This window comes from Elgaria multicarinata, chromosome 1 (genome assembly GCF_023053635.1).
Source record: "Elgaria multicarinata webbii isolate HBS135686 ecotype San Diego chromosome 1, rElgMul1.1.pri, whole genome shotgun sequence".
Taxonomy (NCBI): Eukaryota; Metazoa; Chordata; class Lepidosauria; order Squamata; family Anguidae; genus Elgaria; species Elgaria multicarinata.
This window is the reverse complement of record NC_086171.1, coordinates 136,522,984-136,547,016: the sequence shown is the minus strand read 5'-3', so window position 1 is coordinate 136,547,016 and position 24,033 is coordinate 136,522,984.

Below are 24,033 nucleotides of genomic sequence, written 5' to 3'. Positions count from 1 at the left end.
TCACTAGCTGCCTACTTGGCCAGCCAATCAACAGCTTGTAGCTACCCAACGGTGGTGGCTCCTCCTACAGCTGGCAGCTCCCACCTTCTGCCCCAGCCATGGGAATCTGGGCTTGGGGACTTGGGCAAAATGTTTCAAGACCTCTCACATCAGCCAACTGGAGTGTCACAGTTGGCTGATGAAGGGAGGACTGGGAAACTGCACCTAACTGTTCATGAGAACAGAGAGCTGCGAGTCCCCACCATGGTGCGGTAGGGGGAGCTGGGAGCCACCACCGCTGCCACACAAGAGCAGGGGGGTGTAAGGAGAAGAAGCGTCTTGCTTGAGGCAGCAACTTCAGTTGAGCCAGGCCTGCAAGCAATGCAACTGGCTCAGAACCAGAGGAATATATGCATGCCATTAAAGTAAGCTAGTTCACTCTGCTAAGCAGGATGCGTGTATATCCATAAATAAAACAAGTGTGCAATTGTGTTTCATAGATATGAAAGGAAGATGGGAGCCCCATTGAACCGCGGGCACGCACCCACACTGATATAAACATTTCAAAAGCATTGTTATGCATAGCGTTTCGCTTCATTAAAATGTCCTTGGCAAAAACAACATAATTCATTTGTGTCACCATGTTTTGCCAAATGGAATCATGACCTCAGCAATACGGAGAAGAATGGCACCTGAATCAAAGCCCGTATCCAATGGTAGTATTAAATATGACAAGGCAAGTACAAGCCAGGTCTAATAGCAAAAGACTTTTGACTTTTTTTAAGATGTTCAGTCGAACATTTAAAAGGTTTCGTCTGTATCAGGTCTAGAGAGCACCCCTGGGGCAGGCTTAAGTAACTATGCCATTAGGCACAGAGCTGCAAATTGCCTATTAAGCCTGACTGAAACTGTAAAATTGCTTTTCACAATGCAAATTAATGTAAATAAGAACAATTGGTTACACATATCACAGACTATCAAACTGCCGACAGATGACGCAGTCTGCTTTCCCCCATGGCATTAGCATTACTTTAAAATTATATTTAGTTCATGTTGAGTCCTGGGTTTTCCTGTGATGAAATCTTCGAAAATATCATAAACTGCTGAAGACATCTGCCAAAAAAGAACTTCCTTTTCTGTGAAAGATTATGAATCCCACCCCACCGCACCCCCCACAAAAAATAAAACACAAGATCGGAATGTTGTTCATCTAGGTCTAATAAAAATTCAGCAAGTGATTTCGAGGAAACAAAACAAGAAAATGTTTTGTCCCAACAAGTAAATGGAGGCTTGTTTTTAAAATGGTGGTAAAATTTAAGGAGCGATCAAAGCCTCACTCTACATCCTCTGTCATTGCTCACGCTGCTTTTACTGAGAACTTTCTGCTTTGCGGTATTTTAAAAAGTCATTTTACAAAGATGTATCACAATGGAAGGTTCAATCAATTTACTGTATGCAAACAATCACAGCTAGAAAGCCAGAACTGAGTCATCACCATATGACGGAGTTTCTGCTTTGCTGCCTACAGAACTGGTCGCCCATGAATTCTCATATTCTGACAGTAGAAAGGGAGCTTTACAGTGGCCCTAGGAAAAAAAATGCTTATCTTTCCATTGTTTTGATGGGGCCATGACATATGGAGGCCAACGTCCATGCTAGGCTGCCCAGACCTAAGAAAGGAGTTGTGCCGAGCGAGACAGACCAAATGAGGCATAACAAGATCTTTGTGCTGCCTGCTTAGCAAAATTTCACCAGCCATGGAGTTTGGAGGAAAGAGAGCATGACAGCCAGACAACAAGTCTAGGCTGGGCAAGAATGGAGCCATTTATCATCCACTCCATTATGTTTAGTCTTATGGAAGCACTCAGTGATGAAGCTACAGTCTCCGAAAGAGGCAAAAAGTAATATCCAGATTTAAGGTTTGGACAAGACTATCAGATATATGTGAACAGTAGACCAAGAACTAACAGAGGATTTTTTCCCCCCCACACTGAGACTTTTTTGGAGGGGAAGTCAGGCAGTGTTTGTTGCCTGCAGTTTTCAACCGTCAATCCATTCCAAGCTGCTTTTTCTCCGTGGTCATGGTAGGATTCCCCATCCACATGAGAAGAGTGGTCCATGACAGAAGGTCTCCAAGTGTTGTTTCCCTATCCCTCCTCTTGCTCCTCCACTTGCTCTGTACCCCTTCCACAGTACCTTCCGCCCCCCCGCCCCATCCTGAGCATGCATGTTGGGGAATGTAACTCATCTGCACACCGCTTTTCTAAATTGCTTTTTTATTTTTTAACCAAAAGTGCAGTATTTTGGAATTCCTTAATTTAGAAATACGGAGCACACAGCTCTTCTATGTTTTCTAACTTCCTGCATGGTTTTCAAAGAAATATGGCTGCTAGAAAGAGGGTGACCATACGAAAAGGAGGACAGTGCTTCTATGTCTTTAACAGTTGTATTGAAAGAGGAATTTCAGTCATTGTCCTTTGTATGCAGCACCTGGTGAAATTCCCTCTTCATTGCAACAGTTAAAGCTGCAGGAGCCCTGCCCTCTTGACCAGATACAAAAGTGGGCAGGACTCCTGCAGCTTTAACTGTTGTGATGAAGAAGGAATTTCACTAGGTGCTGCAGGCATATAAATGACACCTGCTAAAATTCCCCTTTCAATATAACTGTTAAAGATACAGAGTCCCCCTAGCTAGAAAGAGGGCCTACTGATTGGCAGCTGAGGGCAGAACTGAGAAGATTCCCCTCGCTCTGCTTTGGAAAAAGAAAACAGAGTTTCACACCATTTTGTGGTACGAGTCTCTTCTTTAGAATACCACTAGCCTACATTTATATTTATTTTAAAAATAACCACTACAAAGTTAAGCAGGCAATCCCGGTAGTGTGTTCCAGCAGTAGAGCAGCAAAGGAAACAAAGAATTAAGTGGCTGCTAATGCCATTTCAAAGAGCTGAAAGGAGACAGCACCAGTTTCCTTTTAAAAGACCAAGCCGATTCTCCTCCCCCTCGGCATCATGTAGCTGCTATGTAAAGAGAAAGCCTTATTTCTTCCCTCCCTGCACTCCATCACCGCCATTGCAAAGCTGTCTTATACAATTTTCAGTTGCCACTTGGCCAGTAAGAATGCATGCCCTGAGCAGGGCTGTGTTGGACCCACCACCTCTGACCTAGGAGTTTTCATTAATCTTGTAGAAACCTAGATCTTTCTTTCCAAGCAAGAGCTGTTATTTTTACCTCAAAACCTCACATTAAGTGAAAACTCAGTGGTGACACCGGGGGCAGGGAGGGCCAGAACCCCACTGAGGAACTTCATAAGTTTTATTAAAACCCATTTTGCTTCTCTCAAAGTCTCCTGGAAGTATTAACCAGCATCACTCTGGAAAAGAAGCATTAATAGGTCGAGAACGAACAGACGCCATTCTCTCTCCTACTGCAAAGGACCTCCCCGTTTCTGTAAACCTTGGCCTTGGTTTCCTCAAACCTAATAGGCGGTGGCCTTAACTGAATATAGTCAGACCTTCAACTAGATCTTATTTTCCTAACTAGTGTCACTTCTGATAACAGTGTAGCATTATGCTTGCAAAAGAAGTTTTAACTAGATGGAACATGGAGAATCTGTGAACAGGATCCCTGCCACAGAGCAACACAGGGGGAGAGATCAGACGGTGTTAGAATGGAAGGGAAAGACTGGTAGGAAGGGACTCGGTGGGGAAGGAGATTCTGTCAGTGCTGTTATTCCTATCTCAGTGTATTGAAGTCAGTGGAGGCCGACGGCTCTGTTGTCAGTGGGGTTGTGAATCCTCTCCAGGTTTCATTCAGAACCAGTCAAAACTCTAAAGGAGCTATCCGTGCCTTTAGAATTCTAACCCATTCTGACTGGAAACCTGGACCACTCCACTGACATCAAACTCACCCACCTCCACTGACTGAAGTTGACATAGGGTTATAAAGGGGAGAAAATCAATTTCAAAAATTCATTGAGATTTGAATTTCCCTCACCTCCATAGCTGTTTTTAAATTTAAAAAATCCACCACCACTACAGGAGATCAGAGAAACATTCAAAATCATGGATCTACTGCCTCACAACTAGTTTGACTCTCCACTAGTTAATGTAACGAAGACTCTAATCCTTCGTGTTGTTATGGGAGTACGACCCATTTAATTCAATGGTACTTAACTTAAAGTAAACAGATAATAATAGCAGGTTGCAGCACATTAAAAAGAAAATTTTAAATCAGAATAATTCATCAAGGAACTGTATGACAGGATGCAAAGTTATGTCATCAAGCCTGTATTTGGAGCATGTTGTTCTGAGACTTGTTGGTGAGCAATTTGGAGTCACAATTGAAAGGCAACTGCAGGGCTTTTTTCTACATGTTGATTTGCACTTAATGTGACCAAATAAATGTAAAAGCAGCTAGTCTGCTACAGCAACAAGACACACACTAAAAATAGTGTACTTGAGTGCATTTTATGTGGCAAAGCTTAACAGATGGACAAGACACCAGAAGGATGGCAATTGGGAGCCAGCAGGTGCACAAAGAAGCCCGCAGTGCCTGGCACCCATCAGATTAACGAACACAAAATACCTTGAACAGAATGCAAGCTGGCCCACCAAGCAGATTGTCATAGGCCAGCCAAACAAGCAAAAATAAACTTCAATGCGGAGACATCATAGTTGTATTGCCAAGTATAAAGGGCATTCCCCCTGCCCGCCCCAGTATTAATAGCTGGGTAATGAAATGGTTGCTTCTTTCCACTATGGATGTGTAACAACCTAGAAAATATATGTATTGAAGGGCAGCAGATGTCTGGAATAGGCAAGGGTATGAAAGGGTAGGATGGATTCCTTGATTTCTATTACAGAACCATCATCCATCAAATGGAGGAGGGCTTTCTCCGCTGTGGCACCCCGGTTGTGGAAAGAGCTCCCCAGAGAGGTCCGCCTGGTGCCTACACTGTACTGCTTTCGTCGCCAGCTGAAGACCTTTTTATTCACTCAGTATTTTAACACTTAATTTAACTTAAATTTAAATTTTACTGTTTTAACTCTGTATTTTAATCTTATATCAACTTTGCTGTGTGGTTTTATCCTGGTTGCGCTTTTTATACTGTATTTCGTAATTGTGTTTTTAACCTGTTGGTTGTTTTATTGTGGTTTTAATTTTTGTGAACCGCCCAGAGAGCTTCGGCTATTGGGCGGTATAAAAATGTAATAAATAAATAAATAAATAAAATGTACACACAAATTACCTAGTGTGTTATATCTAAATTAGAACACACAATGGAAGAGGTTGGATCTAAAGTTGTTATGATGATTGTTGTTATGAAATGAGAATTCTGTTTGTGGAAGGTCTCCTTCCATAAGGGGAATCTCCTTTCATGAATGAAGTTCTCTTTCCATAAACATCCTGAAAAATTTGAATGCAGTCCATTTTTTTGCCTGTGATTTATTTTATCAATAATTATATGCTACTTAATGTAATAAAATCTCTGAACAGTTTAATTATGATATTAAAATCATGGCTTAAATACACGATTTAAACCAAATACACGAACTTGGTTTTTTTCCTTTTTTGCATAAAAATGTTTGTGCATTTTCATGCATATTTTTTCCCAAATATATGCATCAATTAGGGGCATATTTGAAAAGTATGCATTTTTCTCCCATTAATTAAAGCATGTGAGTCCGGCTTCCAGCATCGGAGCTGCAGCAGCGGCGTCTCCAAGAACTCCAAGAACTCAGAGCATTCTAAGTATTTTTTCAAATATTTTAATCATTTTAACCAATGACTTTGTCCTTGAAGTGAAAGAGCTCTTCAACTCTTGAAGAGCTCTTATCTGCCAGTCGGACTTTTGTTATTATTCCCCACCCCCCCTCAACAAACTCCCAAGGTCTTTTGGTGACTGGCTGAATTTTTGATTTTATCGACCATTCATTGAGCTATTTTGTCATTGGATTCTTATCATTAAAGCATGTTTGCGTCCATTTTTTCAAAAGCACTAATTTTTTACTCGCATTTTTCAAATGCACACATAGTTTTCAAAAGCATTGTTTTCTTCCACGAATCGCAAATCAAGATCAGAAATGTACGGACTTGAACATTTTGGGTCCATATTTAGGTTTAGGAGATGTGAACTGGGTAAATTCTGGTTAAAAACAAACTGAAGCAAAGTTAGATCTACACTACTGCTTTTTAGCGGCATTGAAGTGTACTGATAACTGTTGGGACACAATCCATATTCCATATACCACTTTCATAGTGTTAAATCCTACATTTTATTCCAAATTTGTTATTTATTTAGTTAGTTAGTTAGTTATTTTGTTACATTTTTATACCGCCCAATAGCCGAAGCTCTCTGGGCGGTTCACAAAAATTTAAACCATAATAAACAACCAACAGTCTAAAAACACAAATACAAAATACAGTATAAAAAGCACAACCAGGATAAAACCACGCAGCAGAAATTGATGTAAGATTAAAATACAGAATTAGAACAGTAAAATTTAAATTTAAATTTAAATTAAGTGTTAAAATACTGAGAGAATAAAAAGGTCCTCAGCTGGCGACAAAAGTAGTGCAGTGTAGGTGCCAGGCGGACCTCTCTGGTGATTTGACTCAAGGTGCAGATCTCTCCAGAGATGTTCTGTGGCTCTAGGAGTGGCATGACCAGCCAATGTTCAGTAGGGATGGTCTCCCCCTGAATTTGGAGCCAATACCCACAGCCCAGCACTACAGCCATTCTTGCTTTCATGAAACTCCTCCATAGGCACCTAGATAGCACATTTCAGGTGATCAAAGTACTTCGTATATATGAACCCAGCAATTCTGGCAATAGCCCTGTCGGTTCAGTACTATTGTCCTCATATTTGTAGAATGGGGTGGGGGCTATTGAGGCAGGTGGAGGTTTGCCATGCAGTACAACCCTGATCACATTTACTCAGGAGGGCAACCAGGCCTAGATCTACACCACTGCTTTATAGTAGTATGGAAGTGCACTGATAAATGTTGAGGGACAATCCACATTCCATACACCACTTGCATAGTGTTATTTCCTGCTTTTTATTCCACATTTGTAATTATTTGACACAAGGTGTAGATCTGGCCTACGTCTTCCCACAACTGTGAATATGTAGGAGTTGTGTTGACGAAAAGAGACTTGGAGAGCCCACCGTATTCAAGCGATACTGTGCCAGCTTCCTCCACCCCCACCCTGCTCCTTCTATTTAAGACAATTGTAAAGATTAAATCTTGCCTGGCCCCTTGCTGATCTGAAAACAGTTTTACATGATTTAGCAACATCTAGACAGGATTACTGTAATTCGCAGTTCACCGTTCTGCCAATGTCGTCATTACTGAAACTGCATTTGCTTCTGAATGCAGAAGCAGCAGCTTGAGTGATCTCTAGCACCTTTTGAAATGAGCACACATTACCATGGTTGTCAGGGCTTTTTTTCTGGGAAAAGACTATAAGCTTTCCTTTCAGAATTACAAACCCATAATAGTTTAGGGATTGATTATCTCGGTCAACTTTTTTTTAAAATACAATTTCACCATTATGGGCCTAACCCAGCAATCCGATAGGTGACTTTATCAGGAGCTTAGGACCATTAACTCTGAATGATGTCCTATGGAGGAAGAGGGGGAATTAGGGTGCTCAGTGCAAAGATCAATAGCTATAATGCTAGCCTATTTCTTTTGTCTATATTTCTAAAAATTCTTCCATTGAAAGAACAGTTTCGGATTGCTCATTGCTCTTCCGTTCTGTTAGATTTCCATTCTGAAAGCATTCATAGGGTGTGTTTTATTATTATTATTATTATTATTATTATTATTATTATTATTATTATTATTATTTCAGATTTCCCATTCACATTGTGTTCCCAAAATGATGCTTTCCAAAGCAGATTTGGACCAGATTAACCACGAAGATCCACATAGATGGTAAATCCAGAATAGAATTTAACCACATATATTCCAGCCACAATTGAGCCGATTGCACCCTAAGTCTTCTTCGCCTTATTTGTACTCTTGAGTAGGCACAGGGGACCTATCCAGATTGGGACCCTAATGTGGTGACTAGGGGAGCTTTTTAATATTTAGATCAGTGTCCCTGTATCAATTCTAGAGTAAAAATGGGGTGAAAGATGTGGGTAATAGATGCAGATATATAAGTAATGACTGTATTGGCCCATAATTTGGCTGGTTTTAAAGCTGCTTCCAATGTAACCTTCTCCCACTGCTATTGATGGCTTATAAAACTGCTTAGTTTGGGCTTGATCATGTCTTTTGTTTCTTGATGTGTTAAAGTAAAGTTGATGCTTCTTACCCTGAGGACATTTAATTAGAAGAATATTAACTTTTAAAACTCTCACATAGAAGTCTCTGTAGTTGGAGATTTATTACAACCATACATTTTCATGAATTTGACTGTTAATATTGACAGAGCACCAAAGTATGTGTTTATCAGCAAAAACCATCATAAGTCACCAGTGTCATTACATATGCCTCCTGACGGTAGGAAAATAAGTTTCTGTATCTTTCTTTTTCATTTTCATTTTCATTTATTGCATTTTTATACCGCCCAATAGCCGAAGCTCTCTGGGCAGTTTACAAAAATTAAAACTACAACAATATTTAACAATATACAATATTTAACAATATAAAACTACAACAACATCACAATAATATTCAAAAATATACTAAATACAAGTGTACAGCAAAACAAACCAGGTAAAATTTTTAAAAAAACTTCATTAGAACAGCATTTCTACCCCCAGAAGCAGCACTTCCCAATGTTCAGCTCCAGCGTTGCTTTTAAAGTCTCTAGGTGTGTTGGGCTGGAGGGGAGCAGGTAGAATAGCTCACCCTTGATGGTCCAGCATTTCTCCCCCAGAAGCAGCACTTTTCTTTTCTTTTTACAGATATTGCTTAATGCTGCAATTTTAGACACACTTATTAGGAAGGAAGCTCAATGTAACACACAGGGGAACAGTCTGAGAAACATTCACCACTCTTCTTCCTGGTTCTTTGTTTTTAAAAAAACCAATTTCCCTCTCATTGCAAGCAATGGGAAGCAATGATATTAGACCAGCTCTCGGGTAGGGATGGGCGAATGAGTGAGGTTTGAGCTCGCCCAAATTCTCTGAATATCAGCTCACTGCTTGTCTCTCCTTGATTGTTGCTCATGTTTGCAATCACTAATCGTTTCGTGCGAATAGGAAAATTGTGCAAAATGAACAGCAATCGAACAATTCACAAGCATGCACACAGCCTTTTCAAAACTGCACAAATGTACCCCATAAATTAAAGCACAGCTGATTTAAACTGTGTGCATTCTGAAAAATTTGCACAGTTTGGGAAAGTTATGCATTTTAAGACAGTTGCGCATGTTAAGAACTTTAAGACAGTTGCACGTTTACCACTTTCACAATAATTTTTTAAAAAATAAATAAAAAGAAAGTTGCACATTTTTTAAATACAGATTTTGCAAATATGAAGGCTAGTTCGGGAATTATTATTATTATTTAATTTGTACCCCGCCTTTTTCTCCAATACTGGGACTTAAGGTGGCTTTACAAAAACAAAAAATATCCAGTTAAAACATATAAATAGAAATATACAAAAGATAAAAAGTATAATTAAATCATCTATAGTATTAAAGCATTTAAAAGATTAAAAGGCAAATGACCAATAAAAAAATGTAAACATTTTTAGAGAAAATGCGCTCCCGCTTGTGCTCATGTCCAGGATTGCAAAATGGGCACTTTCAAGTGATTTGAGAACTAGAACAAAGTTCTCATACAGCCCTAGTCTTGAGCTGGTCAAAATTGTCCCTTGTGTTGGGGTCATGGTGGAAGAGCTTTGGATACTGCTTATCCAGATCTAACCCAACTCTGCTCACATCATGCCCCTAATACAGGCCTGGTAATACAGAGCAGGGATGGTTGAGAACCTACTGAAGCCCCTACACACACCTCATCAGGAGCCAAATGAAAAGAAGCCCCTGGACTTGCTTCTTCTCTTTACCATGCAGCTTGCTTGTTCACCTGCACCACCACCCCTTCTCTGGCCCAGACAATGGTGGTGGTGAGGAGGAAGAGCAGCAGATGCCACTGTGTACTTGCTCACCGGCTCTCTGCTTCTCAAACAAGCAAGTGGTAGCAGTGATGAAAAAGAAGGTGAGGAGCAACAAGAGCTGGTGACAATGGTGGTCAGATGGTAGACTTACTGTAGGAAGGGCCCAAAGGAGCCTCAAACACCTGCAGCCAGCCCTGCCCCAATATACCTATTTCCCCCTCTCCAATACTGGAGATCCAAGCGGTCCCAAAGAGAGAACTGAGTGTCATGACTAGGCCGGCTCCTTTTAGGCTGGGGTAAGGAGTTTCGGGTGATCATTCAGAATCAGATTCTGAAGCAGAAACGTACCAGCTCTTATTATTATTATTATTATTTATTTATATAGCACCATCGATGTACATGGTGCTGTACAGATAACACAGTAAATAGCAAGACCCTGCCGCATAGGCTTACAATCTAATAAAGTTGTAGTAAACAATAAGGAGGGAAAGAGAATGCAAACAGGCACAGGGAAGTGTAAACGGGCACCGGGAAGGGTGAAGCTAACAGTATAGAGTCAGAACAAACTCAAAGTTTAAAAGCTATAGGGAAAAGAAAAGTTTTTAGCTGTGTTTTAAAAGCTGTGATTGAGTTGGTAGTTCTCAGGTGTTCTGGAAGAGCATTCCAGGCATGAGGGGCAGCAGAGGAAAATGGGCGAAGCCGAGCAAGGGAAGTAGAGACCCTTGGGCAGGCAAGAAGCATGGCATCAGAGGAGCGAAGAGCACGAGCGGGGCAATAGTGTGAGATGAGAGAGGAGAGATAGGCAGGAGCTAGACCGTGAAAAGCTTTGAAGGTCAACAGGAGAAGTTTATATTGGATTCTGGAATGAATTGGGAGCCAATGAAGAGATTTCAGAAGCGGAGTGACATGGTCAGAGCGGCGGGCCAGGAAGATGATCTTAGCGGCAGAGTGGTGGACAGAGACCAGCGGACTGATGTGAGATGAGGGGAGGCCAGAGAGGAGGAGGTTGCAGTAGTCCAACCGAGAGATAACCAGTGCGTGAACGAGAGTCTTGGCAGAAGAGACAGACAAAAATGGTCGAATCCTGGCAATATTATACAGGAAGAAACGACAAGATTTAGCTACTGCCTCGATATGAGGAATAAAGGAGAGCGAGGAATCAAATATAAAGCCAAGGCTACGAGTTTCCTTGACCGGAGTAAGCGTGACATCGTTGACAGTAAGAGAGAATGAGAGATGAGGAGAAGGTTTAGGAGGAAAAACAAGCAGTTCAGTTTTTGCCATATTGAGTTTCAAACGGCGATGAAGCAGCCAGGCTGAGATATCTGAAAGACATGCTGAGATACGATCGTGGACATCAGGGTTACCCAGCTGGGGATAAACCCTTTTTCTTGAAAAGACAATTGTCTCGCTTAGTTCACATAGTTTTGCCTAGAGGAAAATCCTAGAGGTTAGACTTTGTTCAGGTGGGAAGATATGTTTATTGCCTGAATAAAGCTTTGTGGACTACATCGCAGACCTCTTTATTGTCTTCCTATAAGGTGGGAGGTTGGGGAAACATGACACTGAGATCAGACCTCCTCTTCCATAATCAGAGCTCTCTCTCCAGCCTTGAGGCGGAAGACCCAATCTCTCCTGGGACACAGAGACATCGCCTGAGGTTTCACAGGATTGCAGCCTGAGCATTTTAGAACTATTCAGGGACAGTAAAAAAAAAGACATATAGTTTTAGTATAATTGCAATTGTATTGAATATTTGAAATATACAATTCAAGAATATGAAATCATACCAAAGTATGATTAAAGAAATACTGGGTATTATTATTATTATTATTATTATTATTATTATTATTATTATTATTTATATAGCACCATCAATGTACATGGTGCTGTACAGAGTAAAACAATAAAATAGCAAGACCCTGCCTCATAGGCTTACATTCTAATAAAATCATATAAAACAATAAAACAATAAGGAGGGAAAGAGAATGCACCAAACAGGCACAGGGTAGAGTAAAACTAACAGTATAAAAGTCAGAACAAAATCAAGTTTTAAAAGCTTTAGGAAAAAGAAAAGTTTTTAGCTGAGCTTTAAAAGCTGCAATTGAACTTGTAGTTCTCAAATGTTCTGGAAGAGCGTTCCAGGCGTAAGGGGCAGCGGAAGAAAATGGACGAAGCTGAGCAAGGGAAGTAAGACCCTTGGGCAGGTGAGAAACATGGCATCAGAGGAGCGAAGAGCACGAGCAGGGCAATAGTGTGAGATGAGAGAGGAAAGATAGGAAGGAGCTAGACAGTGAAAAGCTTTGTAGGTCAACAGGAGAAGTTTATATTGGATTCTGAAGTGAATTGGAAGCCAATGAAGAGATTTCAGAAGTGGAGTAACATGGTCAGAGCGGCGAGCCAAGAAGATGATCTTAGCAGCAGAGTGGTGAACAGAAACCAATGAACTGATGTGAGAAGAAGGAAGGCCAGTGAGAAGAAGGGTCCAAATGAATGGAAATCTCAAATGCAGTTTACAAGGTCTGTTGTTTCCCTTCTCTCTTTTCCCTTTGATCCTCCAACCCTCAGCCACCCTTTAAAACAACTGTCCATGCATCACAGGGTCATATGTAGCAACTTTACTGTATTCCTGGGAAGCATCGGTCCTAACTCAAGTAAGCTGAGGACAACAGAATATATCCTATATTGTACATTTTGTCCGTAAGTACAGTGGCTACCTTTGAAAGCACTAGAACATGTCAATAGTTACTGATTTGAATAGAACAAAAATAGAAGCAGTCGCTTGTTTTCGTAACAAGCTCAATCATTTTGGACCTACTAAATGATGTTCCCCACCCATCCCCCTAAAAAAAAAGGGTAGTTTGGTTTAAATAAAGACCTGGAAGGGAATTTTGCAGTGAGGTAAAAAGCAGCGAGAACCTTTGACATTCTTGGCTATACTCTTTACTGTAACAGCACTCCCATTAAAGGGTAATTCTGCTTTTAATGAACTAGATTAAAAGCCTATCTAATTTTAATGCTTAGCAGGGTTTTGGTTTTTTTGGTTTTTTAAAAAAAATACAGTTGAAAGTAAAAGCTGTAAGTGCCAAAAGTTGACTTTGCAGCCATCTAGTCTCCAGTAAGACTGAATATATCTGTGCAGATGTAGTTCAAAAAATGGGGGAAAGGCAATATTGTATATAATTACAATTATTCTAACATATATTTTCATGACAAAAGTAGTTCAGCCTAGTATATAAATGTTCACACCATGTTAGTGAAAAGTTTAATCTTATTGATCTATTTGGTTTTTTTTTATTTATTTATTTATTACATTTATATACCACCCCATAGCCGAAGCTCTCTGGGTGGTTTACAAAAGTTAACAGTAAACTTTAAAAAAGTATACAAAATTTTAAACCATAAAAACCATAAAAACAACAGTATAAAAACAATAGTATCCATTTAAAAACAAAGGTTCTGGGTTCTGTTAAAAAACAAACTTAGCGTGTTAAATGCTGTTAAATGCCTGGGAGAAGAGAAAAGTCTTGACCTGGAGCCTGAAAGATAACAGTGTTGGTGCCAGGTGAGCCTCATCAGGGAGATCATTCCACAATCGGGGGGCCACCACTGAAAAAGCCCTCTCCCTGAACAGATCTAAAATTGTCCGGCAAGGGAGATCCAACATGAAAACAACTCAAGAATGATTCTTTAATATGGCATATTCTAGGTCAATAAGAAACTTTATTTGAAATGTTAGCAGCAACATTTTGTTCTTTTCATCTGCTGTAATTCCATATATGCCTGACATTGATTCAGTGTTCTTGTAATTCCAATGGAGTGAAGTGGGACTTAGGCCTAATCAACACTGGAGCTGTTTCCATGTATCAGGAAGCATTGTCACGGCACATTCAACACGGATGGGGCATAGGCTAATGGATACAGTGCAGTATCTGCTGGGTTGAAAACATGATCTTGTGACACACTCAAATGCAATTATGGGAGAAGTAGGAGTTGGAAAGGTGATACATGCAGGAGAAATGACCATTAACTTTCCACCTTCTGCTCCTTATGCTTCTTCTTTTACATCCATTAGGATTTTTTTAAAATCACAGATCCTCCTGCCCCTGCCCCACAAACAATCATGGAAGAGAAGTGAGGAGGGAAGAGGGTTGGTTATGGTGCTGCTTCCTGCTGCCGCCTGACTACTTCCCATGGGGTGAGGCCAACCAGGGCAGCTCCCTGTTCCCCTCCACCCAAAAGTAATCCTGAAAAGCCAATGCACCCCCTCCTATGCTGACTTTCCCAGGAGTGTGCACAATTGAAGACAATGTGGTTTATTTCTGAGAAGACGTGTGTTTTTCTCCCCTTTGTTTCTAAGATATGGCTTTTGGGTCTTTGTAGAGTTGCACCGAATCAAAGCTTTCTTTAATTAAGCCATTTTTATGTTGAAAACAAGCAAATAAATAAATAAACAAAACCTTATATCCAATGTTTCACTCATGTTACAAGTTACTAGTATTATGCAGTTCTCTATTTTTGGTCATGTGCATATGAATCATCATTTCCAGTCCCTTATCTTTCATTTGATCAAAGTTATTGTCCATTGAACATTTATTTGAAGTCATTTTTGACTGGAATGTTGTAGCTCTATGCCAATCTTTCTTTAGTTTCTTTTCTCTAATGTAACCATCTCTTCACATTTGTCTTGTGAGGGGTCAAACACACACACACAGAGAGAGAGAGAGAGAGAGAGAGAGAGAGAGAGAGAGAGAGAGAGAGAGAGAGAGAGAGAAATGAAGGTCTTTCCAACACCCTATTCTATAGATTTAACCTATGGAAAACCTAGAGACATTTCACAAGTCTATGGACACAAACCAAAGCTAAATATAGGCCACAGCTAGACCTAAGGTTTATCCTGGGATTATCCAGGGTTCGCCCCTGCTTGAGCACTGGATCCCCTGTGTGTCACCTAGATGAACAGGTTTGACCCCTGGACGACCCAGGGATAAACCTTAGGTCTAGCTATGGCCCCAGTCTAGCAAAAGGAACATAGGAAGCTGCCACATTGGTCCATCCAGCTCAATATTGCCTACATCAGCTTTGCCCAACTTGGTACTCTCCAAATGTTTTAGCTAACAACACCCATAATCCCCAACCATTGGCTGTTCTTACTGGGGCTGATGAGAACCATAGTCCAAAATATTTGGAGAACATCAGGTGGTGGTGGGCTCTCTTGGGTTTGAGAGTCTTTCCCTGGAGATGCCAGTGGGTCGGACCTTTCACATGTAAAGCATTTAATGCTATTGATGGCTATCAGTCCAGATGGCTATATGCTACCTCCAGTATCAGAGGCAGTATGCCTATTACAGTAGTTGCTGGGGAACATGGGTGAAGGATGCTGTTGTACTCATGTCCTGTTTGTGGGTTTCTCATCATTGCATGAACAAAATGATGGATTAGATGGCCCTTGGTCTGATCCTGTATGGCTCTTCTTATGTTCTGATCAGCTCTACCACTGAGTGATGGCCCTTCACCAAGGAAGCTGCCCAAACAAGAGCAGCACAAGAATGATCTACCAGAAGGTTGAGCAGAAGATTCATTTCAAGTTTAAAAACAGACATTTCTGTTTTTTAAAAACACCAAAAATAGTTCAAGCCATAAATGGCCTTTCATTAAGAGGATCAATAACAGGCAACTAAACCTTTAGATACATCATATTGATTATAAAATGCAAACATGCTGTAATTTGTTACAACTCCAGTAAAAATGTATTTTTCCCTCATTGAAAGATCAATAATACAATTAATTGAAAAATAAATCTAAAATATTTAACATATCTCTTAAAGGGGACAATACAAATAAGAAATACTGTTGGCATCAAGAGTACTCTGATATTGATATATATATATATATATATATATATATATATATATATATATATCCCTACAAGGGAGGTGATTTGACTAATGTTGTCTCTTGCTTTGTGGATGGGCAAAAAAATCATTTTTACGGTCATCTTATTGTTGATTTTAATGGGAGAAAAATATAATTTAAATTATAATTACAACAAATTATGGAACATTTGTATTTTATAAACTAATCATTGGAGAGTATCCAACAGTGACTGTCCATGAGCAGCCAGTCCCACCGATTGTTGTGTAACCAGCACTTGCACATTGGAGATTTAGTGCTTCCAGGGTCAACCTGAAATGTGTGGAAATGCTCATTTCTGGAAGAAGGTAGGTCGATGGACCTTGCATAAGGAAGCTCCACTGACCTGACCCATTCCAACAATGAGCATTTCCACTCATTTTGGGAGTTGCTCCTGGAAGCACTAAATCCACGTTGTGTATGTGATAGGTGCCAACATGCATAATGGAATCAGTGGGGCTGCCTGCTCATGGAATGGAAGTGGTGGTGGGCCCCACTTGTAGAGGGACAGCATTGGATACTGCCCAGTGTGTCTAAAGGTTCAAAAGAGACTGATAAGACTTGGCATTGGGTCTTTCCCTGCTACTTCTCCCTCCTGCAGCCTCATGTGCCCCATGGAAAGCTGTTCTGGAGGGACTGTGTTGTTTTCAGAACATTGTAGTAGGTGATGCAGGGGTTTGTGATGGGAAGGGGGTATTGACAGGAATTGATGTCCCACTTTGTATGAACAGAAGTGTGTTTTCAGTAAAAGCATCTTTGAAGCCAAGCTATTGTAAACAAAATGGGTTGGATACAGGATCTGCCTTTCTCAAGAAGAAGCCACCTTTCATGAGAAGAAGGGGTCCACTCTTGGAATTTCCCTCCATCCTAATTTGGGGCATCTACCTATTTTGAGATGTATTGTATTTCTGTTTGAATTATAATAATTTCCAAATTCCTATCTATACCTATTTCTTAGCATATGCACGCTTATGCAAATTGGGGTCATCTTTTTCTCCACTTCTTTAGTGATGCATTTCCTCTTTTTTGATGATTCATAAGTGGGCACCCTAGTTATCCTCCCTTAAAACCCCAATTTCCTTCACAATTTTGGCTATGCTCTCCTTGAGACTGGCTGTATGCATATATCCCAGTGTCTCCTCCTAGCTATGTCATTCCATTTTCTTTAATTTGATTTTTAAAAATCTCCAAAACCCTTTCAGCAAATGAATCCTCCTCCTTCTCCCCCACTCCTCCTCCTCCTTCTCCCACTCTTCTTCTTCTTCTTCTTCTTCTTCTTCTTCTTCTTCTTCTTCTTCTTCTTCTTCTTCTTCTTCTTCTTCTTCTTCTTCTTCTTCATATGCCTCCCTGTAGAATCTTTCTGCCCCATCTCTTCTCTACTATTATGTGGAGAGGACAAGCACCATTTGCAAAGGATGTGTTAGCTTTGTTTAGCAGTTGTAGTTGGAGACAAATTGATTGTTGCTCTTGACAGTTTGAATATTGGGAAGAATGAGCCTTTCCTTCTGTCCTGTCTACAATCTAGCATGCTTTGTTGAGGAGTGGGGGTGGGGTGGGGGTGGAAGTATTTAAGAACCAAAAGGGAAGAGATCAAATGTCATGTTCTTTTGCAGATGGCATTTTGTTTACCACTTTGCTAATAATCCAGGATTTAATGTGCCAGGAAAGGTTTTAAGCAAGAAAAAGAACATTTTGCAGCTCTTGTAGAAGAATGTATGCAATTGATTATCTGCAGGAAGCAGCTTACCAAAAGAACAGGCCTACCACAGCAGCCATTATATATTGTTCACAGTCCTTCTGTATCATTAAAAGACCTTGTTAGTCAATTACATTCATAGATAATAAACATGTGGGGAAAGTAAGCATATTTCCTGTTGGTCCTGTGCCCTACCTCCATATGTTATTCTGAATCTTTTGCACAGAGCCCCTATACACATTCAGACTGTAAGTACATAGGCTCGTTTCATGCAGTCTATACTATGCAAAAATACAGGGTACAGATCCAATACACAAGACTTAGTACACATACAAATTGTGCATGTGTAGGCTCTGCACATAAGGTCAGATGTACAGTATGTAGGTCAGGGATGGGGCCATCATAGGCATGATCCCAGTGCCTGGCCTAACATATTAATTACCCCAGAATTGAGGTGAATGGAAAGAACCTTCACCCACAACAATAAGAATTATTTTGATATTTGCACCAACCCAAATCAGTCTGGATCATACTTTTGGCTTGAGTAGGTAGATCTGGACATGGATCTTCCTAAACTGATTGATATTGGAAGCTCTCTACTAGGACTCTGAATTTCACCTAGCAATTAATTACTCATGAACAATGTGCATATTGACTCCACCACTAGCAGTTTATTTATGAAAAAGTCTTTTTTTAAAATATATGTTCATGAACAGACCTTACTTTTCAAAATTAATTCTGATTTTCCCCCAAGTGACAGAACAGCTTGAATGTTTGCCAAGAATATTGCAGAGTTGCACTATATATCAACTCCAATAGTTGGATATGCTGATGATGAGTGAAGGTCAGAAAGAACATCATCTGTTACACGTACACATTACTCACTTTCTATTCTCAGTTTCTGGTGTGAGTTGAGCATATCCGTCTAATGAGAGGTGCCAACACAGGGGAACCTATGCTATAAAAGAGCACAGAAAGTTATTGTCCCTCTGCTGTTCAACTGCAGTTACACTGTCTGCAGTTGTAGATACACTTACTTTAGAACAAGCCCTGTGAAATGATATAAATAAACCAGCATAGAAACACTGTTGCATCAGACCTAAGTGAAAAAGGGGGAGAAGCAATTTCTCAGGATGCTGAACTTTTTATTGGTAGGTTGAAGAGCTCTTCAACATCGGGCTCTTCAACCTACAAATAAAAAGGTCAGCATCCTGAGAAATTGCTTCTCCCCCTTTTTCACCGGATTTGGGTGCTTTTCTCCCCGTTTTTGTTTCTGCATCAAATCAAAGGCCTATTTAGACCAGCACAGGCATCTAGCCAAAACAGATGCCTATGGGAAGTTCAAAAGCAGGACATGAGGGTAATAGTACCTTCTCCACTTATTAACAATAGGTGAACAATAGGTCAAATCTCAAAATAATATGACCTGAATTCCATTTTAATTATGTGAAGTCTTGTGTGGGCTTTCAGGTTTTTCAGGGTTACCAAGGAGACAAAAGTAGCCAGACTCACAGGTTTGCTTACAAGGAGACTGATTTATTGGTATATTTCAGCACTTACAGGCATATTCCAATAAAAGTGGAGCAGACTGCGAAAGCTTCCTGCACAAAAGACCCTTTGGCAAAATCTGGACCCCCACACCTGGGCACAAGAACAATTATAGCATAACTGAACTTGGCATTGCTGCCAAGTTAAGCTTAGGTGATTAATTGCATGTTGTTAATAACAAAGCAGCTCTTCTCATCATAAGAATCTATAGCATAAGTCTACATTGTTGTGATAAACAAGACACAACTTGGCATTTCTTTGGCACACATAAGCATACCCTTCACCCAGGTGCACTTACCAATTGGATGGCGAGACTGGATAGTCAGCTCATTAAAGCCTCCAGATGCAGTACTAGGCTACACAGATAAGACACTTGCTGTTCTCATGAGATCACTATAATTGTGCTTTTGACCCATCTTTCCCATAACACAAAGGAATGTTGCTGACTGGTGCAGAAGGCAATAACAGTTTGCTAGCTTAGAAGCAGAAGCAGCCATTCACCCAGAAGCCTTTGCAGGCAGCCATGGTTTGTAAGCCTCCAGGCCATACAAGTCTGAGACACATTTCCCCCCCCCCCCCAATAAAATCAGCCATGGGGAAAAAGAGATACCCATTAAATCCAGAAATGCATTAGGTATGGTTAAACTGAAGGTGGCAGTGGTTTTAACTTAACCCTATATTTGCATTCATGCCTGATTGTCAGCCTGCCTCGCTACATGCATCCCCTGGAACATACTGTATCCTTGGAGAGTCCAGGCTCTTTAATTTGGTCTACATAAACAGCAGAATGAAGTGGTAGAATCCTGAGGTGGCCTCAGACAGCAGGTGGAGAATGCCATTTTTTAATTATCCCATGTGTTTTTCAAATATCCCTACATGTCAAAAAATTGAACATTAGAGAGAACCATTCTAACATCTCTCTCTCTCTCTCTCTCTCTCTCCTAGTTTTCTGAACAAGTTTCCAGAGAGGCAAGCAATAAAAAATGAGTTTCACTGTCTGCAGTTTAAAGTTCTAACATCCATTCTACTACCATAGTTCCCTGCATGTGTAGACCAGGCCTTATTGTTGAACATTTCATAACTCAAGAACAGAAAGCAGAGACTGCTCGGGAAGGTGGGACACATCATAGCAAACACAAAAGAAAGCTAGAGTCACTGGCTATTTTTGCTTATCTTATCTCATTGCATTGGGATTGTCACATACAACCATAAAGTGTTCTTGGATGCCATATTGTCCAGAATGCTTCTACACACCGTCTCAGTAAGGATCAAGGAGTCTTGTGCATACATGGCACACCAGTGAGATTACATCACATACATGTTTTGTTTAATCACCTCTGTGTTGGAGAGGGTGCAGTAAACATTGTTCATTTATTTCACATGTATTGGAATGGTGTCAAGTACAGGAATTTTGGTCTAAGGATTTTGGAGTCCTATCTGATCACTGAACAATTAATTAGGGGTGTGCACGGACCCCCCGCTCCGCTTCACTTCCAGATCCGCGATTTTTGGAGCGGGCCACTTCGCCCCGCCCCTGCTCCGCCCACTTCCGCTCCGCTCCGCTCGGAGCTCCGGATCCGGATCGGAGCTCCGTTTTTTCCCCCCCATAGGGTTGCATTGAAAACTAAAAAATTATACAACTTTTTTCTTTTCAAGTTAGAAACCTCACGTTTGGCACCATGACACCTCATGGGGGTATACACATGCACGCCAAGTTTCAAGGCAATCCCATCATCCCCTGATTTTTGGGGAATTTTTGAAAATCGGGCACCCCATTCACACCCCTTTCCATAGCTCCGTCAATTTGCACGTTAGAAACCTCAAACTCGCCACCATGAAAGCTTATCCAGGGATACATACGCACGCCGAGACTCAAGGCAGTCCCATCATCCCCTGATTTTTGGGGAATTTATGAAAATCCAACACCCCTTTCCATAGCTCCGTCAATTTTGCACGTTAAAAAAACCCCTCAAACTCACCACCATGAAAGCTTATCCAGGGATACATACGCACGCCGAGACTCAAGGCAGTCCCATCATCCCGTTTTTTGGCGGGGCTTAAACCTGCAAAATTTGGAACTTCCAAAACGCCAAGTGAGCGCAGGAAGGACTTCTCCCCTTAGTCAAAGCCACACACACACAACATCCCTGCGAGGTGGGCAGGGGAGGAGGGAGGGAAGGCAGGCAGGCATGCAGCTGGCATTTCTGGGGGCATAAGGAAGTGAGCCAAGGATAAGCCAGTAATGCATATAAAATGGAATGAATAAACAAATAAACAAAGGAGGGGTGGAATTAAAAGCAGCAGTGTTGCTCAATAAACAGCAAGAAGAACTTTTTTAAAAAGGCTATATCTGTCTTTTACCAGCAATAGGGGGATGTGCCCGGGGGAGAGGGAAGCAGCTGCCAGTTCAGCTCAAGAAAGCCATTGCTTCACCAACAGCTCTAAGAAGTAAACGCTCACTTCAACTCATAATAGGCATCGCTCCACCACTAAGAGAGAAGTAGAACGCTCACTTCGACTCATGATAGGCATTGCTCCACCATTTTACTCTCTTTGGAAGGCTCTGATGGCCTTCCAGTGCAGGAGAGAGTGGGGGCACGTCCACAATGAGATGCCCTAGGGGAGCTCATCCCCTTGCACCACATCTTTTCAGTTGTTCCCCAAAGTTAGGGTGGGTAGCAGTGCTGTGTTTCTATCTCTTATTCTTGGCTTAGTATATGATTTCAGGTTGTGTTTGTGCATTTGGTGGGGCTACTGTGTTAAAAAACACTGGGAAAAGTCCGTTCAGATTAAGAAAGAGAAGTTTCCCAGAATCCCAAGTTACCCGTTTTGCCTATGCCCTCCTCTAACTTTGGGATCATGTGATCATGACCGGGAGCTGACTCTGCCCCTCAGCCCTGTGAAAAAGGTATTTTTCCCGCCGATTTTTTAAAAAATTCTAGCACGCGACCCGCACTACGCAGAGAGGTGAGAGTAGTCTCAAAATGACCCCCATCCACGACTCTCTGTGCACAAGAATTTTCAGAACGATAGCTTAAAAATCAACCCAGTTATCCCCGATTGTTTTCCTCAATGCAATCCTATGGGCGAAAACCGCCGTTTGACCCGCGCTGTCCATTTGTTTACCCGATTTTAAAAAAATTCTAGCACGCAACCTGCATGACGCAGAGAGGTGAGAGCAGTCTCAAAATGACCCCCATCCACGACTCTCTGAGCACAAGAATTTCCAGAATGATAGCTTCAAAAACAACCCAGTTATCCGCGATTATTTCCCCCAATGCAATCCTATGGGCGAAATGTTTTCAAGATGGCGATCGGAGCGCTCCGCCTGAACTAGGAGCTCCGAAAAATGGTCGCTTCTCTTCGCCTTGCTTCTAGGGGTCCGCGGTCCGCTTCTACGCCGCCTCTGGGTAAGGCGGAGCAGGCCAATCCGCTACTGCTTCTCCGCCCCTAATCGGAGCGGAGCACATGCCTACAATTAATCCGCCTAAACTCATTGTTAGCATTACTCTCTATAGCCAATGAGCTTCAGATTATACACAAAGAGGCTGTTACGTTCTTACTAGCAAGCATCTCTGACAGCACAGCATTGGAAAGCAAGGTCTGGATTCTCAATTAAGGTTTGACCAAATCTGGCAAATAGTGTTATGGGAACAATGAACACACCAGTTTAGGCTGGTCAATGGAACAGCCAAAGGAGATAGATTTATCGAGATATGGTTTCATACCTTCCCTTCATAAGCAACCAGGATCCAGGATTTCCATTTACCAAAGTCTCTGAAGTCCTTTTGAATAGATATGCAGTCATTTGCATCTGGACCTTGGAGGCCATGCTTTAAAATTCCTGAATTTCATATAAGCCATCCTCCCCCATAGGAGAGTCATGCAGATGAACAAAATAAACTAAGGTGCAATCCTATGCATACAGACTTGGAGTATGTCCCATTGCACAAGATGGGAATACCTTCTGAGTACATGTGCCTAAAATCAGGATGCCAAAATGATTCTTTTTTTATAGATAGGTTATTCAGAGTTCTAGTAAAGGGCATTTCATGTTTCATCCACCACCACCACCACCACATGCACATACTCAGGAAGAAGATGCTGCAGCATGATACCACAACTTCAGAGTTCAAATGGTGTATCCTCTGGAATTAGATTTCAGTTTAGAGAACTGAAAAGCTGAATGACCTCAGCAAACAAATAATTGGTCATTCTGGAGGAGACTGCCAAAAGGAAAGGACCAACTGCTGACGGGTATGCTGTACTTGTGCTGAAGTGCTGAACACTTGGAGCCAGGTAGGAACACATACATCTTTAAAATGATGACTTGTCATAATGCTTGAACCTTGAGATATCTTGCTGGGAATTTCGCCAGAGATTCAATTAATGCATTGCAATCCTACACATCCGTACCAGGCACCACAGAGACTATTTATTTATTCATTTATTGCTTTTGATGACAGGTGGCATTTTAAAACACCCCACCCCAAATAGAGAGGGCTGGGTCGATCTTTTTTTGCCCCCTCCTAGCTGTATATGGTGCCAAGCACCAACCTGGGTCACTTTCATGCATTTTTATGGCAAATAAGTAAATAAATAAATAAAAAACACTCGAAGGTCAAGCAAATGACTTTCTCTTTTGCAATTAGGAAGTCAAAGAGCATCTAATGTGAGAGAAAATATTCTACCCTCTAAAAGTGGCTCTTGATTGCAGAGCAATTTACACAGCTGGGCAGGCCCACAGGTGGCCAGAAGTGTGATAGGCAGGTGGTCGCCTATTAGAGAGCAAAGTAATATGCAACAGATAGCAGATC